Source organism: Lipophrys pholis (assembly GCF_963383615.2).
Source record: "Lipophrys pholis genome assembly, chromosome: 3".
NCBI lineage: Eukaryota > Metazoa > Chordata > Actinopteri > Blenniiformes > Blenniidae > Lipophrys > Lipophrys pholis.
In genome coordinates this window covers 16,404,824-16,411,430 of record NC_137627.1, presented here as the reverse complement: position 1 = coordinate 16,411,430, position 6,607 = coordinate 16,404,824, and positions in this window count along the sequence as shown.

The following is a 6,607-nucleotide window of genomic DNA, read 5'->3' as shown; positions in this document are numbered from 1 at the left end:
GACTCATCCAACAACTGTATGTAAAGTTAAACATTCAGCATTCGGAACAATGGAAGTAGAATAACAAAGTGAGAAATATATACTATAACTATGAGAATTGTGCATTGAGTTACATGAAACAATTGTGCAATAAAGAACAAATAGTGTTTTATGGTCTGCTGGTGAAGACAGTAATCTTTTTTACTTTCCCCAGGAAAATCCACACTCTGATTATGTTAAAGCAATTGTGCAGTTAAGTCCTAAAAAAGAAAAACCACAACTATATTTAACCCATCTTAACATGAGAAATACATTTTAAAATGTCATATCTTGTTCAATACCACACTATGTTAGTAGTAATGAGAATAAGGACACTTTCTGGCTAATGCCACGTTTCTGAGTAAAACATGAAGCTTCGTTAAAAATCCCACAATCCTGCAATGAACAATTGATGGAGAGGAAACAACAGAAAGCAGCACTTAAGGGTTGCCAAGTAAACAAATGATTTATGCAAACATACAAATATTGTCAGTTACTTAAGCGCCACAGGTTACATCATACGGTTAGGATTACTTTACCCACCCACTTTAATGCATTTCAGTGCCTACTTTCTGCAATTAATATTTTATTTCATTGCAAAATGCATTATATATGTATGAACATATTAGCTATGAGGTGCTTTAACAAAATGCATTCGCAATCTCTCAGATGTTCCTCCACATGTGTGATGGTGACTGTAAAAAGAAAAATGTTTTATGTGTGACAGCTAAAACCTGCTGGGCAAAGAATTTGCATCATGCAACCGGCCATGAGCGCCTTAAAACGATTACAGAAGCGCCTGAAGATTACAGTCGAAGGCCTAAAATAATGAGATTTGAAATAGGGATCATGACTTTAACCAAAGCTCTTTCCAGGAGCTTCTCTGGTATTTCTGACATACACATTTTGAGTCGCATGTGTTTAGCTACTGACTGACTGTATTTCAGAGAAATGTGTGAAACAGAGAGTGGATTACTCTCACAGTAATCAAGCTGATGTTACTCTTACTTTCCTTCATATACATGGCCTGTCTCAGGTCTGCCGGTGTTACTGTTATGTGTTGAATGCACGTCAAATCTGAAGGCGGGCATACATCTATGTTATGTGGCATGGAATTTGTGGTACATTGTTGTTTTCCCTCTCAAGGCTTGCATTCAGTATAAAATAAAAAATACAGCTGGTTTTCTGACCTTCTATTGTGTATTCTGCATTCACATAGTCTTCCACGTAAATGTGAAGTGTCGCCTAATTACATGGCAGGAATAAAAGCCAGTACTCTGAGGACTGAGATATCAGTTTAAAAAAAAAAAAAGTTTTTAGTGGACAAAGACAAACATAAATATGATAATTGCTGCTTCTTGAAAAAAACAAAAAAAGAGCTTGAAGAGGTGCTGTGAATAGATGTGATTGTACAGGTTTCTTGACTTTATGTCTCACACGTAAATATTAAATACACTAAGAAGTTTACAGGTATAATTATTGTACTGCATTAAACCGCTGAAAACCAAGAAGCCTATATTCACATATGTGACTCGTTTACCAAGAAATATAAAGAGGTACGGACCGTGGCACAAGGTGGAAAAGCGGAGGTAACCATTAGGGGAAAAGATTCCACCCATACCGGGGACATTAAACAGGGATGTATACTTCACTGGCAGGGATTAAACAGCTGTAACCCCGCCTTGATTTCCACAGTTCTTTACAGTCGCCGCGTCTCCTGCTCTGTCAGTACTGAAGGTAACTCCGCTGCGCTCCGTGCGTAAAGCTCCTGGACGCCTAAAGGACACCGCGCAGTTTCAGCTTCTTTCACCACCCAGACTTATGAAAAAACCTTTTTCCATCAAATTTTTTGCTCAAACTAAAGGGAAAAGTCTACGTTTTAAGCGTTTTTCTTTTTAAATAATCATTATTATTTGTTTGCATTTTTTTTTTTTGTCGCTCCTTGTAGTGCATTTTTTTGCCACCAGTTTGAAAAAAATGCTTGGCTCCCCGGCAGCCGCACCGACTCGGTTAATTCATAAAGAGTAAACTATGTGCAAAGCAAATAAAGGATGCAGCGGGAGCTAACTGTGGATGCACTCGGATTTATCACCCTGTAAAACAAAACAAAATTCGGTCAAACTTATGGCGTGAAGGTAAGACATTCTTTTTCTTTTTCTTTTTGTTTTGCTCAGTGTGATGTGCAAACTTGACAAAAACAATGTCATCTGGACTCCAACGTCAGCCAATCTACTCCAAATGAACCCTGAAGCTATATAAATGTGCACGTTTAAGACCCGTCAGTTTGCGTGAATGAATGAGTGCGCACGGTGTGGATGTGCGCACAACCGCGTGCGTTACGGGGAGGATTTATTTGCATGACCCGTCGACTGTTGGCAGTATTGATCCCGGTAGGACGTTAATAAAAAAAAAACCAACAACAAACAAACAGCTGAACGCAAACATTTGCCGTCCCTCAGAAAAGTGTTCTAAGTGAGTTACAGTTGCATCCTTGTGAAAGCGGCAGTGTGCCTGTGCCAGCCTGTCCTTTCCAAGCCCGTGAGGCGCCGATTGCAGATCTGATTGTGCTTTCCAATTTGTAATTAGTGTGTGGCTTCTCCTGAGGCGGCGGGTCCCTGACACAGTGCGCCTCGCAGGGCAGGTGACGGCTGCACAACCCGCTCCCTCCCGCATTTACACCTTAATAAGTTTAACAACATCAGACAAAAATAAATTAGTGGGGCAAAAGATTAGTTGTTTATCTGCAGATTTGCTTTGAAGCGTGTTTTAGTTTAGCCTGCAGGGTACCTGTGATGGCTGTGCAAGAGGTCTTGTGACCGAGGGCGGAAATTTCATGTAATTGTTGGGGGGGAAGGGAAGTGCTCAGTCGAGCAGTGTTTTAGAGACTGTAGGGGGGTCCACCAACAGATCATTATGAAGCCTCCCAGACACTTGAACCATATAGTTTTAAACATCCATCATACTAATTGATGCCTGTGGTTGTGATCTTTCGGGTTTCACATTGTTATACGTGCTATGTTATAGTATACATATACTATATGGTAGCTCTACGTGTGGGTATTACGTAGTTTTCCCGTCATTTATTGCCTTCCTTCATCAAATCCTCTATAACATGATGTACTGTATAACAATGATCACAGGAGTCAGCACCACCTGAAGATGAAAGGATAAAAAAAAAAAGGTCAAAGCGTTTAAAAAAAGGCTTTTTTAAAATAAAATGTCAACAAAACCTTGATTCTGTCTAAAAACTATTTTGACATTTGTTCAGCATGTTATTCTGGAGGTAGTTGTGTGTGGATCTGTGTATTGTTCAGGTGTTAATAACTCCCATGGAGAGCTGGTGCTGTCATTTAAAAGGACATGCTTTATTTGACAGCGAAAATTGGTCATGTCATCTTCACTTGGGTAACATTAACTATTTGAATGCCTGTAAATTGCTGAAAGCAGATGGCTGACCCCCAATAAAAGCATCATTAGAAGAATTTCACAATATGTGCCGACACTTGACACTGAATGTTGTACTTTCCTGCCTCTGATCTGTCGCACCTAGAAAAAAACTAAACAAAAAGCAACCTCATTGTAGCTACATGACTGTCAAGCCCAGCTGTTTGGAACAAACAGATTCACTTATTCAAATTGTTCAGACAATTGTCCATGTAAATACACATATTCAAGATTAGAAAAATGAAAATAGTAATGATCTCTTGGATCACTTGATTTATAAATGTATTATCAAGTAAAGAAAACAATGACAGTCCATAATGTGACGATACAAATGCCTATAATCACATAACACCATTAGAGATTTTTAGGTTACAAGATGTTTACATTACAGCCTTTAATTAGCCAAGACACATTATTAGCACATTTCTTAAGGGCTTTAATACAATCCCTCTCCATGCAGCTCCTCAGTCAATACAGACACCCGAATCCAACACAGTGCTCCCGAGGGAAATGACAATCACTCAAACAAAAACAATACAGTCACAGCTTGGGCTTATTCAATCCAGTTACAAGTCCAAATGATCGTAGTTGTTCAAAAGGCTCCGCTGCTTGATACAATTTATGAAATCTCCACCTCTTTTATAAAGCAGTCATAATTCATGAGAATTCTTAGCCGAGTTAAACTGGGGGTGGTACAAATGTGGTCCTGTTTCATTAAAGTGGGAACTACAGAGCAAACAATCTCCTTTTTTTAATGAAAAGAGCACTACTTGTTCTCCACAGTAATCCTATTTATTATTACTGCAACAGAGGAAAACACTTGGAAGTGTGACACTCTTGAGTTTTTGTCAACAGTAAGATAATGCACACGGGAAAAGCATTTGAAGAAAAGGAAAACACTTAAAATGCAGTACTTATGAAGTCAAATACACCTTGATAAGGGTAAACCTGTGTCTTTTGCAAAGTTGCGTGGCATACAAGTATATATCTGATGGTTGTGCTTTTGCAGAAGTTAAATCATAAAAATGTGAATATCCACAAGCCCTCTCTTATCTTAGAGAATAACAGTTCTTATCAACTGCAGAGTGTTTGTAAAGAAGTGGACGATTCATGTTGTTGTTCCAATGCGGGCAGATTAAAACACAGGGCCAATTGTTTAAACCAGAATAAACAAAACACGGCTGCACGTATGAGATTCAGTAACCTTTGCATGTGGTTCAGTCTGCAACAGAAGTGCACTAAGATGAAATATAAATGGTTTAGACTGTTGGCAGAACCTGAAGTGTACAAACTAGAACCTCAAAATGGCATCTAAATCACAAAGTGGGAAAACGTTGTTCCAAGACGAATGGAATTGTGCAAAATTTCAGATTTTGAATTAAGTCTGCGTGGCATCTACAAGCTGCAGCAGAGCTCCAGAGTTAGTTTTATATGTCTCACTGCATGTGTATATTATATATATAGCGGTCACATGATTTTGGCAGCCCCATTGTGTTTTGACAAGCAAATCGTTTAATTGTATTAGATATCTGTGAATGTATCCAACTGGCCTACATTTCCCTCTCTCCTGAAAGCCTTTCCCCAGCACGTCAAATACGTCAACGCTCTGGGGACCCGTACCATCACTGAAGCAACGAGAGAGCCAATTAGGTCCAAAAGCCATAGAAGATCTATCATGAGCTGGTTATGCTTCAGGTTACAGTTACATGCTGAGCAAGTTATGTTAGCTGGTTGGTCTATTCAAACAGTAATGGTGCTTTTCCCATGTTACCTATCGATCCACATCACATTATAAATACATAAGCAGTACATGTGTATAGCCAATATTGCACTTTATGTGTAGCCTTTGTTAGTATTATGTTACTGTGAAGAAGAGGTTCTCAATAATTTTCAACACTTATTATTTCTGCTATCACACATTTTATTTTGAATTTCTCACTGGAGTCACATGATGTGGTGTACATTCTTTTTGATTTCCCTGACTGTGGCGTACATCTGATTCTCACCACATTCACATATCTTCATATATATTTAGTATAGACATACTTAGGCTTAATGAAGGTATTTTATTACATAAACAAAAATAAGTATTTAACATGTATACTTGGGTATGTCAACTCTTCTTTGATTCAATAACACATAAATGTACTGTTTTTGAAACAAATAAAGTACAAATATTTGATTCAAACTACTCAAGCAGTATCAATTCATTTGTAACTGTTGTTGTGGATGCTTTATTACAATGTCAATAGGAGGCATTTTATTCAATTTACCTGTATGAAATATTTGTTAAAAGTAACTCAAATGATATTAAAGTGTGGACGTATTCAGCACCAAAGTAGTGATAGTAGTGATAAAGTATAAATACCTCAAAGCGTCTCTTTAAGTACAGTCATGTGAGCATGTGTAATGTATTACTTCCTTACATACTTAAACCAAACCTGTAAATGCCCTGCTGGACCCGAATCCATCATTGCACATTTTCAATTATAAAAAACAATCTATTGCTTCTGGTCTCAGGCAGGCAGTCAAAAGTCAGGCTGCAGAGGAGAAATACTGAACCATTTGATAACCTTTCCCAATCTCACTCATCCACACACACATGTGCACACACCACACGATATGCCCACTAGAAGTGTGCAAGGGCTTTGGCTACACTCATGCAGACACTGTCAGAGGACATCAAGCCTCCTCTGGTATGACCACGTAGCATGTGTGGATGAATGCACATGCTCATCGCGGACAAAGACTGGCTTAATTGGATGTCGCTCCTATTGAGCTTGATAAAATAACAGAATCAAACAGTTTAAAAACATCCTTCATAGCTCACAGGGGAATATTGTTAGTGAACGATCTGCAGCTGTGGGATCTGCGATGTCGTGCAGTGATTGGCAGTATGACTCTTAGAAGAGAGCGCGAGTAATAAGGATTAATCGCAAAAGGTAGGGAGCGAGAACACAATTTCTCAGGAGGAGGGAAATTTCTCCGCAGTTATCTCACTGTGAAGTGTGTTTGGTGTGAATACCCTGAAACCGGATTATGGGGTCCATTCAAAGGCGTTTCTCCCTAGACTTTCAATTAGTAGCACTACGAACAAATCATTGCAGCTCCAGCAGATGCTACATGTCAGGAGACACACAAAGAC